This window comes from Prionailurus bengalensis, chromosome B3, assembly GCF_016509475.1.
Source record: "Prionailurus bengalensis isolate Pbe53 chromosome B3, Fcat_Pben_1.1_paternal_pri, whole genome shotgun sequence".
Lineage (NCBI taxonomy): Eukaryota > Metazoa > Chordata > Mammalia > Carnivora > Felidae > Prionailurus > Prionailurus bengalensis.
This window is the reverse complement of record NC_057355.1, coordinates 2103507-2115827: the sequence shown is the minus strand read 5'-3', so window position 1 is coordinate 2115827 and position 12321 is coordinate 2103507. Positions and strand designations below refer to the sequence as shown.

General features: G+C 57.9%; 1 protein-coding gene across 1 annotated transcript in view; it reads right to left on the bottom strand.

Moving 5' to 3' along the window:
- Nucleotides 1-12321, bottom strand: part of ABHD17C (abhydrolase domain containing 17C, depalmitoylase) — a 49357-nt gene that overhangs the window by 36280 nt on the left and 756 nt on the right. The gene's annotated exons all lie outside the window — the stretch shown is intronic.

Below are 12321 nucleotides of genomic sequence, written 5' to 3'. Positions count from 1 at the left end.
CAATAAAGACGACCTACAGGAAGATGTTAATTGCATGGGGGAGGGGTGTGGGCAGAAGCATGTCACAGGTACGGCAGAATATTGATAACCATTGAAGGTGGGGGATAAGGACGTGGGTTTTTTTTTTTAATGTTTATTTATGTTTGAAAGAGAGAGAGAGAGAGAGAGAGAGAGAGACAGAGACAGAGACAGGAGACTGAGTGGGGTAGGGGCAGAGGGAGAGGGAGACACAGAATCTGAAGCAGGTCCCGAGCTCCAAGCTGTCAGCACAGAGCTCGACACGGGGCTCGAACCCACAAACCACGAGATCATCGCCCGAGCCGAAGTCAGATGCTTAACTGACTGAGCCACCCGGACACCCCAGGGACACTGTGCTCCTGCAGACGAGTCAGCTGTGGTGAAAACCAGCCAGGAGCTCTCACTAGCAGTGACGAGAGCCAGCGAGCTATGGTCAGAGCTGTGGGAGCAGAGAAAGGGACCCGGGCTTTGTGGGGACCACGGGTCCGGTCCGCAGGCGCAGGGGAGATGGTCAGCGGGGTGTGCGGGCTGGAGAAGGGCGGTCCGGGCAGAGAGCTCGGGGAGCCCGGCTGTCCAATCTCCACAGGCACACAGGCGGCGGCCCTTTCAACGAGCCTGGCCAGAAAACACTGTGGGTGGAAGAGGCCACTCCCGACACCCTCAGGTTCCAACCGTCCCGGGTGTTAAGGAATCACCTTTGCAGCTCCTGGTAAACGTGGACACAAGAGGAAAACGCAGACAACGGAAGCAGGGGCCACAGAGCGAGCGGGGGCTACGGAGGCCCCCAAGGAGCTCTCGTCCCCCGTTCAGCTCAGAGGGGACACGTGGGGACAACAGGCGGGCAGCAGGGATCACGGCAATTAAAACCACCGTCTTTGCCACACCTGATCGTGCAAAGGTAGCGGAGATGCTCTCACACCCTACACGCTGTGAAACGCTGGTCCCCGGGGAGCAGCGTAAGGCTTTCCAGAAGCTAGTTGGGGAAGCCAGGAGGCTCGCAGCACCAAAGGGACCCTGGGGTGATGGCCGGACCCAGGAGTGGGCAGCGCCTTCCGCGGGGAACCACACGGGTGCTGGGAACAGACCAAGGGGGTCCAGCCCTCCAGGTACAGAGCGTGACCTGGGAGCCACCAGCCACCAAGCAGAGCACACGTCACCGGACGGCATGGTGCTGTCCTCCAAGGAGACACCCGTCACTCGGGGGAGCCCCTGACCCTGCCACGTGGGGCTCCCTCGAGGGCCAAGGGACACAGGCAGGGTTCTTCTAGACAAACGCCTAATCTCTCCGATTTGCTTTTGGTTTCGTGGCCTCTCCTCCTTTGAAGGGACAATTCCCAAATTCATCCCAAAGTCCAGGCTCGCACCCTGTCGCCCCTCCACTTGACCCCCTGGACGTCTGATGGGCATCTCAAAGGCGACAATGCCCCAGCCGGAGTCCCGGCCCACCTTGGCACTTGGGAGCCACGCCAGCCCCCAGCCACCTCAGTGAGGAGCGACTCCGGCCTCCCGCTGCTCAGCCAAGACCCTCGGACTCGTCCACGCCCCTCCCGTCCCCACTGGGCTCAGCGAATGCCGGTGGTCTGTCTGCACAAGAGCACCCCGGATCCGAGCCCTTCTCATCACGTCTGCTGCCACCATGGCTCTAACCCGCGATCCCCCAGGGGAGTCCCAACCCGTCTTCCTCCCTCCCCGGTACCCGGGCCCTCTGTTCGTCACCAACACAATCACCCAGAACCACTGACACCCGTCAAATCCGGTCCCTTCTGTCCCCGAGGCCCCCGTTACACGCCGTAGGACCCCCACCGCCCCCCTTCACTGTGTCCCCGTTCTCACGGCCCCCACTGTGCACGCCTCGTGGCCCTGCTCCGGCCACACCGGCTTCCCTGATGTTCCACGAACCTTAGGGCCTCCGTCCCCTGGCCTTTCCTGCACCTGCACGGAGCCACGGGGCTGACCCCTTGGCAGTTCAGGCCACGTGTCGCTCTCCGCATGAAGCACGTTCTCACCTTTGAAAACCGCACTGTGGGCGCCCACTCTCCGGGACGCCCATCACCCTACTCCGTTCTACATTCTCCGCCCTTTTCCCCAACACGGACCGTGTTCTCATCAAATACTGTTTACAGAATCACGGGGTTGGCTGCTTTTCCTCGGTTTCTGCCCCTTGCAAGGAAAAGCTTCAAGCACCAGAGGTTTTGTGCTTGTTTTGCTCTGGGACAATGTCTGCTCCACGACAGGCCCTTAGTACATTCGCTGAACAAGCATATGCAAGAGAACACGAGACTGAGTCAGAAAGGGATGTTTCCTGATTCCAGATCCCGATGGCGGAGCGCCGCGGGAGGCGATACGATACGTACAAGGTGCGGCCGCGGCGGGGGCTGTGGAGCCCAGCCGGTGGCGAAGGGCAGGGAGGGCGAGGGACGGGCCCAGCGACGAGGAAGCGGGGGTGCTGAGAGCAGGCTCCAGGGACGTCCCCGTGGGTGGGACCCAGACAACTGTGATCCGGCGAGAGAGCTCTGATGACTCAGCAGCAAGGTGTGGCTGGCCAGACGTGCGACGGACAGCGAGGCACCCGAGGGGACCCGGAAAACACAGGGCGACACAAGGTCGGAGTGGTGACGAGCTGTGTTTACAGTACGCTGACTCTGAGGGGTGGCGGGGCCCCCCGGGGGTGCAGCCCAGGGGCGGTGGGACCCCAGGCCAGCCAGCTCCCGCTGGGCGTCAGGGACAGAGGCAGACACGGGGAAAGCCTTCACGGTGACATTCCTGCCATCTTCAGCCCTCTCATCATGACGTCCTTTCTGGGGTTTTCTCGAAGTTTGAGTGAGAAAAACTAATTTCATCCAATTAAATACATGACAGCACGTTCACTCAAAAAACTATTTCAGGGGCGCCCGGGTGGCTCAGTCGGTTGAGCATCTGACTCTGGATTTCGGCTCAGGTCATGAGCTTGAGGTTCATGAGATCAAGCCCCAAGTCAGGCTCAGTGCCAACAGCGTGGAGCCTGCTTGGGGTTCTCTCTCTCCCTCTCCCTCTCTCTCTCTCTGCACCCTCCCCCCAAAATAAATAAAACTCAAAAACTCAAAAAAAAAAAACCCAGCAACCAAAAACAGGGAATTTGAAATATCTCTGGGTTATTTATGACAAGAGGGATAAATCAAAATACTGAAGTTAAACCGGCATATACAACTCCTGTACACAGACCTTTGCAGCACTATAATCCTCACGACACACGGTCTGGTTCTGTCCGCGACAATCGCCAGAAATAGTGTTGGGTAAGTTGGAACTCTCACTTGATTACTAACCATACTAGCAGAGGACTTAGCTCGCAGTTATAATTAACGTCTGGAAACCCACTGAATACAGGCTCCCTTCGCACTCCTCCCGCAACCGAACTGCCCAGATTTCTTTTTTTTTTTTTTAATTTTTTTAATCCTTATTTATTTTTGAGAGAGAGAGAGAGAGAGAGACAGAATGTGAGCAGGGGAGGGGCAGAGAGAGAGGGAGGTACAGAATCGGAAGCAGGCTCCAGGCTCCGAGCTGTCAGCACAGAGCCCGACGTGGAGCTCGAACTCACGAACCGCGAGATCGTGACCTGAGCCGAAGTCAGACGCTCAGCTCAGCTCCGCTCAACCGACCGAGCCACCCAGGCGCCCCGCCCCGACTTCATTTTTAACCACTGAGAAATGGAGCCGAAAGAAACAAACTAACAATCACCACGGGATTCTCTGTGCTCCTTTTTTCCCCCCCAGGACAACTGAAGCAGCACTGCGTTAAAAGGTAATCTTGTGGCCACGCTCTTCCCGGTGACTCAGCAAATCACTGATACGCGACAGTCAACTATCAGGCTGGGGGCCGAAGCGCCATGACCTGGACTTTCTGGAAACAGGTTCACCACGGTGCCGGGGTCCTCGAGCGCTCTCAAGCAAGCCAATGGTGTGAGCTCCAAGACAGAGCCTCGAAGACTCAACAGGAATCAGACCTACGAGGCACCGTGGGAGCGCTCGGATTTTCGAAGGAAGTGTGCGATTCGGGTCCCGCGGAAGCTTGAGGGAAAGGGAAGGCCAACTGCCTGCTGAGGTCGTCCCGTTCGTGTAGAGCCACCGGACCGTCCTGGGGGGTGGCGGGGGGCTGGCTTTCACCTTCTCCTCCTCCCCACCCCTGACTCTAAGCCCCAAGAAGTCTCCGGTTCCAGCCGGAACATACACCCCGCGAGTGCGGCCTGCCAGCGGCCTGGGGGAGGGAGAAGAGGAAGGGTTTGCCAAGGGACCGCAGGGTGCCGGGTTACAGGCAAAGTTTCCTCTCCTGTTCGGTCCTCCTGCGGGCACCCAGACGCCCGGGGAGGGGGGTGGGGGGTGCTGTCGGATTCGGAACCCCAACGCACACCCCCCCCCCCGCCAGAGCTACGACAGGACACCCGGAGCCCAGACGAGCGCGTTCGAAGAGATCCTCCTCCTGGGCACCGAGCCCAGTGATGCCCCCGGATCCCGGCAGGCAAACGCGATCCAGAGGCAGACGACCCTCCCTCCCACGACGCATCGCCAGGAGGTCACCAGCGGCCTGACGCCACGTCACCCGCCTCACCGGGTCTCCTCGCGTGGGCGCGCGTCGTCTCCCGTCGGCGCGAGAAAGGGGGGTGCGGCACAATGACAGATGCCGACAGGCCACGTGCACGTAACTTTCGTGACGGGATCTGACCGCGCTGCTCTCGTGTTGCTCACGTCTTCGTGTGCCGAGCGCATACGTGACCTTGATCGCGGGTATGCGTGCAGACGAAAGAGCACCGCACACGGGGGATGGGGGGGGAGGGCGTCTGGTGCTCTGGGGGTTTGCACCGTGCCCGCGGTCTCCCACGGACAAGGGCGGAAAAGCGTCAAACTGAAACATCTCTGCCCTTCTCTGCGTCCGCGCCGGCCCGGCCAGGGTTGGCCTTACGTCTACGGAGAGCGGGGAAGGAAGCAATTTCTTTAATGGTCTTTCTGATCTGAGTGCCTGGCCTTCAGCAAGATCTGAACATGCGGTCGTTACGGCTCTGATAACCGTATTGATGAGCGTAAACGATAAAAACGGCCCACTCGTGGCGCCCTCCCCTCGTGGAAGGCGCCGTGCTAGAACACGTGCTGGTTATGCTGTTACTTTGCTATTACTGTTACTGTTACCACTGCACCTGTCACGGAGGCTCACTTGGGAAACCTGCCCGAGGCCACGCAGCTAAGGGTGGCACCAGCGGGAGCCAGACTCAGGTCCGCTGGACTCCAAAGCCTCTGCCCTTAACCATAAAAGCCCCAGAGAGAGCTCAGACCCGCGAGAACATTCCTTTCCAGGTCACCCTTGAGACAACCTTGCTGCGTTACTCTGACGTAAGGAGCCAGGGATCGGTGCGGCTGTAAATCGCCTAAATGAAGACACAAATCACGAAGTCACCTCAAGCCAGGGGCCTCTGACAGGAGCCGCACACAAGCCACGCCGACACACGCTCGCCCGTGTCTCCTGCCTCCTCTACCCACACCCGCCCACTCTCCTCTGCCCCGGGGGCTGCTCAGAACCTAGTCCACGCCACCGGCCACTTGTCCCCAGCAGCCCAGGGGGGGCCATCAGCTGCAGGGCAGGAGGGAGGGGAGGCCCTCTTCCTGCCGCCCGTCACCTGCCGTGGGAGCCCACACGCGTGGTCACAGAAAGGCAAAGACGTCGCTGATCTACGGACCCGCTTTAAGAAGTGAATTGTGGGCTATTTTTCAAGGCCTGTGCTCTTTTGTGAGAGTGAGCCCTGCGGAGGCCGGGGCTCCGTGGAGACCGGGCCTCACCAGCCCCACAACCAGAGGGGCGGGAGCTTGGCTGGCAGAGTCCCAGGGCCCGCTCTCTCTCTCTCTCTCTCTCTCTCTCTCTCTCTCTCGGAACAGGAAACCCAAGCGTGTGGCGCCTTGTTCAAGGTGACATGATGGGCCAGAAGGACAGCTGGGATCAGGACGAATCTCCCCGGCTCAAAAGGTTCTGTGCTTATCTAACTTTTGTAAATTAAATCTCTCAGACAAACCGGGAAGCCTGCTATTTAGAACAATGCGGAAAAAGAACGCAGTCTTCCGAACAGCCGATTAGTGACGCCCTAAGTGGATCTGTGCTGAGACTCTGCATCCTGCACACCAGGCTTCCTCTTCACCTGGAGATTTACAGGTTCCGCGCGGTGCCAAGCAGAACGCGGCCAGAATTCTCGCCGCCGTTCCGAACGCCAGACTCCGAGTCTTACGCGGGATTACCGACACGGAACAGGGTGGAGAAGTCCTGCATCCGGAGAGGAGGAGAGCAGCGGGAGGGGAAGGCTTCTTCTAAGTTTATTCTTATTTATTTTGAGAGAGACAGAGAGGAGGCAGTGACGGGACAGAGAGGGAGAGAACCCCAAGCAGGCTCCACACCCGACGCAGAGCCCGACGCGGGACTCGATCCCACGAACCGTGAGGTCATGACCTGAGCTGAAATCAAGATGTTCAACCAACTGAGCCCCCCAGGCGCCCCAAGGCTGCACCGTAAGTGCCCTCGGGGTGTATCCTGCAAGTGACTTCTCCAGAAAGGCCTTTTCTGCCCTTACGGAAAGACACAGATCACAGTTTCCGGCCCGAGCCTCCAAGGGCACCCTACGTACAAACCAACACGTTTGGCCGAGAGAACACGCCCAGGACTGACTGCCCATTCGGTCGCTGGTCACGACTTCTGCAAGGGGATCACCAGGGGGAAGTGAGGCCCGTGAAACAGAACCGTGGAGAATAATCGTGAATCACGGACCCAAAGCTCCGAATCCCGTTGGGCTGGAGAGAAACCGTCCCTGCCGGGTGCGTGGGGAAGGCGGCGTGGACGGCCGGGCGTGGAACAGGTGCACTTGGAGGGAGAGGGGACGAGACAGCAAGGTGAGAGGCGCTGTGCAAACCCCAAAACGCACTTTTCAACGCATCTATTCTGAAGAGTCACGGTCTTCCGAGAGGGATATTCCCACACTGGCTGCCTTCAGCCATACTCCGCCCATACTCTGCTCCCTTTCTAGAAATACCACTGCACTTTCCCCGTACGTCACACACCGTCCCTAACACATCTGTTCTCCTCGTCCCCGGTCAAGCCCAGCTAGAAACCCGAAGCATCCTTCCCGAACGGCACCGTAGTATCCCCTCTGACAAGGCTTAAGAACAGAGAAGTCAGGTCCGCAATTTCCCCAGCCCGGGGAAGGGCCTGCTTTGCTGCTCCCAGGGGAGACCCATCTGGAGAGGCCAAACGATACGCAGCATTCACAACCAGCAGACAGGGCTCTGGAAGGGTCCCACCACCCGAGGGCACTCACTACAGCCTTCCCGGGACCTACCAGTTTCCTAATTACGGATCCTGTGAATCAGAGACACAGAAGTTACAAAAAGCAACACTTGGTTACATATCCAAAACCCCTCTAGGGGCGCCTGGGTGGCTCAGTGGGTAGAGTCTGACTTCGGCTCAGGTCACGAGCTCGCGGTCTGTGAGTTCGAGCCCCGCGTCGGGCTCTGTGCTGACGGCTCGGAGCCTGGAGCCTCCCTTGGATTCTGTGTCTCCCTCTCTCTCTGACCCTCCCCTGTTCATGCTCTGTCTCTGTCTCAAAAATAAAACACTTACAAAATTTTTTAGAAATGCCTCTAAACTCTATCCCACCTTTCACCAAAAAAAGAAGGAGAAAAAAGCAAACAAGAACGCATCTGCAGGTAGGGATGCTCAAGGGGAGCGAACCCTACGGAGCCCCGCATCGACACGTGCGTTTAACGGCTAATGGTGTGCCGGCAGAGGAAGTGAGTGTGGCTGCAACGTTATCTTTCCTAATTAGCCCTTTGCACGCACTCACCGGACGTCACCTCTCTCTGTCTGCACTGGCTTTCTCTGATTGGGTCGGCGTTTCTGTCACCAAATGCCTCGCTCCGCCACAGGCTCCGCGTCGGACGGATGTTCCCACAACTTCTGTGAATGACGACGGTGAGCGCGGGTGCCCCTCCTGTTCTTCCGGATGAAGACGCTCCCGGCTGCCTCACACCCCATCCTCTGGCTTATCTGCTTGACTCACCTTCCTGAGCCCTGGGTCGCACTTCTGCACAGCCTACGACGCCGACGTCCGCGAGGACCCCCCCCCCCGGGGACGTGTGTCGAGGGGGCTCCTCCGTTTCCGCCCACCTGAGCCAACGGAGGAGCCACCCCCCAGATCGTTACACACCGCCTTCCAAGGAGGCCACCCGGCTTCCAGTGTCCCGTCTGCGAATATCCCCAGGGGGTCCCGACGCGTTCCCCCCAACCGCACGTCCTCAAAACACAAACGTCACGCGTGTCCTAACCGTCAAGCCGTCGATCACGCTCAGGTCCTCACTCGTAGAAGGTTCTCACCTTGCTTCCCTGTTCCCACACTGGCTGCCGGGGGGGGGGGGGGCTAGACAGTCACGAGTCCCCTCCCCAAAACTCCTAAGTTGAAACCACACCCCCAAAGTGATACCGTCAGGAGGTGGGGCCTCCGGAAGGCGGTCGGGTCACGAGCGTGGAGCCCTCTGGCGAGGTTGTGCGGCGAACAGCCCCTTGTCCCTTGAGCCGAGTGAAAATACATAAGCCAGCAGCCTGCAACCAGGAAGAGGGTCCTCACCGGACCCCGACCACGCTGGCACCCTGATCACAGACCCGCGGCCCCTAGAAGCGTGAGGAACAAACAGTGAGGTCCTGAGGACCACCCAGGCTGTGGCATCTCCTCAGAGCAGCCCACGGACCAGGACGCCACGTGACTTCCTCCACACTGTGTCCACACCCTTCCTGGATCCTGCGAACCTGCTTCTCTTCCACACCTTGGCTAGCGAGGTTCAAATGCTTAAAATAATCGTCTGCTGGCCCAACAGCAACGAACACCCTGCTTGCTTCAAGTTTCCTTCCTCCGGAAGCCTTTATTCTGGAAGACTCGCCCGCCCGCCGCACGGCTCCTCATTTAGAGGCCCCGCTAACCTACCCCAGGCACGTGAGCCCCAGGCAGTGTCCACGCGGGAAGTCCCCAGCCCAGCACTAGGCAGCCCGGGACAGCGCACATGGGGGGCAGATACAGGTGAAGAAAACGCACAGACGCTTCGCCATCCCGAGGACATCCACGTCACGGACACAGTGCGTGTACGTCGTATGACCCCCTACGGTGGTACCCTTGGATGTGAAAACTTTGGAGGGAAAATTAAACCCAACTCCTTCTCCTAAGAGTCCAACCTAGGAAAAACTGAATTCACCCCATTTATCTATTTATGGGGCACCCATATGTGCCATTCACTAACCAAATATTTTTTTAAAAAAAATTTTTTTAACATTTATTCATCTTTTTGAGAGATGGGGAGAGACAGTGTGAGTCGGGGAGGGGCAGAGAGAGAGAGACAGACAGACAGACAGAACCTGAAGCAAGCTCCAGGCTCTGAGCCGTCAGCACAGAGCCCGACGCAGGGCGTGAACTCATAAACCATGAGATCATGACCTGAGCTGAAGTCGCTCAACCGACTGAGCCACCCAGGCGCCCCGTCGTTAAACAAATATTTAATGTATGCCATTATTTTAAGGCATTGTGGGGCATAAGGAGGACACAGAGCTCCTGCCCTCAAGAGACTTCCAATTTGGTGGGAATACAGTTAAGTAACAGGATGTGGTAAGAAAGTACGGGAAGGGCAGGGCTGGGTACCAGGTGCCCAGGGACACAAAGGGTCTCCGGATCCAATCAGGACCCGGTCAGGATGGAGTGTTCCCGGCACAGGAGGAGGGCACACTCGAGAGGCCGGAGGCGAGCATTAGGAGGGAGAAGGGAGGCCAGCACCGGGCCGGGTACTGAGGGGAAGCAAGCGGGACGCGCACACCTGACTTACAGGCTTACAGTCCTCCTGCGGGAACCCACCTGGGGCCCAAGAAGCACAGAGGACGAGAGAGCCGCTGACGGGAGGCCGTTAAGGGACCGAACAGCTTCCGCATCGGGCGACTCCTAAGTTGTCAGAGTAAGTGAGACACATACACGCCCCTCTTGAGAAACCTGATAAATAGGCCCGCATGGCATCGTGGGTAGGGCACTAAACCAGCAGCCAAGAGACTGGTCCCCTGTCCGACGGCCTTCCCTGGCCTCCGTCAGACGAGGTGGGCACAAGACCAATGGCCAGAAGTGAGGAAACAAATTCAGGGGCCAGCAACCTGCACTCTTTTCTTGTTCGTTTGTTGCTATTGTTTCGCTATGAAATCGAATGGAAGACATTATACCAAGTACGTCGCCCACAGAAAAAAACAGGGGTTTGTGAAACACTTCGGGTGTAAACGGATACAGACAGGTACCGACGTTACCTGTGTGCGCTCGATAGAGACCTGACGTGTAGTATTTGTTACTGGGGGGGCCACTGTCGAAGAGGCTTGAAAAGCCCAGGGCAAGATCATTTGTAAGTGTCTTCAACCTCTGAGACGCTCATTGTAGCCTTTAAATTCTAACCCACTTTGGGGACGCCTGGGGGGCTCGGTCGGTTAAGCGTCCGACTCTTGGTCATGATCACAGGGTTGTGACATCAAGCCCCACATCAGGCTCTGTGCTGACAGTGCGGAGCCTGCTTGGGATCCTCTCTCTCCTCTCTCTCTGTCCCTCCCTTGCTCCCTCTCTTTCTCCATAAATAAATAAACATTAAAAAAATAAAATAAATTCTAACCCGTTTTACAGGAGGGTGAATCGATCCAGACGTGAATTGTGGCATGAAATTACATAAATCATGGGAAAAATGTAGATCCATCGTCAGATAATCCAAAACCGCATCGGACTGTTTATCCAGAAACCGTGCCTTTAATTAAACTAAATGTGGCAAAAGTCTCCAGGAAATAACTACACGTCGCCTATGTGGTAACACGGCCACACCTGTATACTCAGGGCAAAGGGCTAGCCTTGAATCTGACGGGCTTTAGTTCTAATGCAGTTTGGCACAAGCAGGGACAGGGGCTCCTAACATCTTGATACTCAAGGGAGGACTTTAATGGTTCGTTTGTTACGGACTTCAGGCCAACCCTTATGCTTACTACCTTGACCAACAGCACACTGTAGCAATGTATTGCCTGTGTAGGACACGCTGTTTTGCAACCCCTTCCAGGAACAGGTGGCTCTCAACCACCGCGGATCCCGACTCAGTGTATCTACCGCGGATCCCAACTCAGTGTATCTATGTACGATACATTCTCCTCCGCCCAAGTCATTTTCGAAAAACTATCAGCCAAGAGAAGTCCTTCAAGACTCCAGGGGAACACAAATTAGCATCTGAAATGTTCTTCTGTCGGACAAGCTGTTTTCCCAGAAAGGCAGAGGGTAATTTATGAGCATGGCAGGAACAGGAAAGGAGACAGAACTCATTCCTGTCGGCCACCTGCATAAGCCAAGCAAAGACATTTTTAGATCAAGTGCCCATCACTGTAACAGGGCCAACTGCATGTACCCTGGGGACTCTTTCCGGGGGAGGAAACCAGGTGACATGATAGACAGGATCCCAAGTATTGTCACCATCATGGCTCCGGGGTGGGTGGGCGAAAAGTCACACACACCACAGCTAGAGCACAGCGGGCGACGTGACTGGCCCACCTGCCAGACACGTGCCCACGCGGAGAACAGACCTCAAGTTTTCTGAGTGCTGTCTCATCAGAGCACCACGACCCGGGTTTGGGCCTGGTCCACCAAAGGCCCCGCCTCCATACCTACTTCCCAGTCCTTCTGTGAATGCTAACTCAAGGTCAAGTGATTCCCAAACCCCATCCCAGAAGATTCAAACTCACCTTGGGCCTGTTCCTGAGGCTCTGTGAGGTGCGAGGCCCACAGGCCGCCAGCTAAGCTCCTGGCCAGGAGGCTAACTTCCCACTAACTTCCCACTCCGCCCCTCCGGCCACCTCCAGGGCTGGCCACCTCCAGGGCTGCCCACACGTGGCCCCTCGGAGCACCTGACGACGGGAAAGTCTTTGGAAGCCATCCCGTGTCGCCCCCGGATGGTTCCCGGCCTGAGACCGGGGTCTGGCGGCCCCCGCGCCTGGCCCAAGGTCACTGCAGTGAGACGACCTTCGGTCCCCGGCCGCCAGCTCGCACAAACTCGGCGCGAACGAACCAAGTTGTTCCTGCCCGGGCCCCGCGGCGTCCCCAGGCCGCCGCGGGCGGTGACCGGAGCCACGAGGGCCCCGGGCCGGCGGCACCCAGGCGTGCCTGAGCGGGCAAAGCCCCGGGATCCGCGCTCCCGGCGGCGTTTGGGGAGCGGGAAGGCCAGGAGCGGAGGGGGCAGGCGAACCCACCCGGCCCCACCA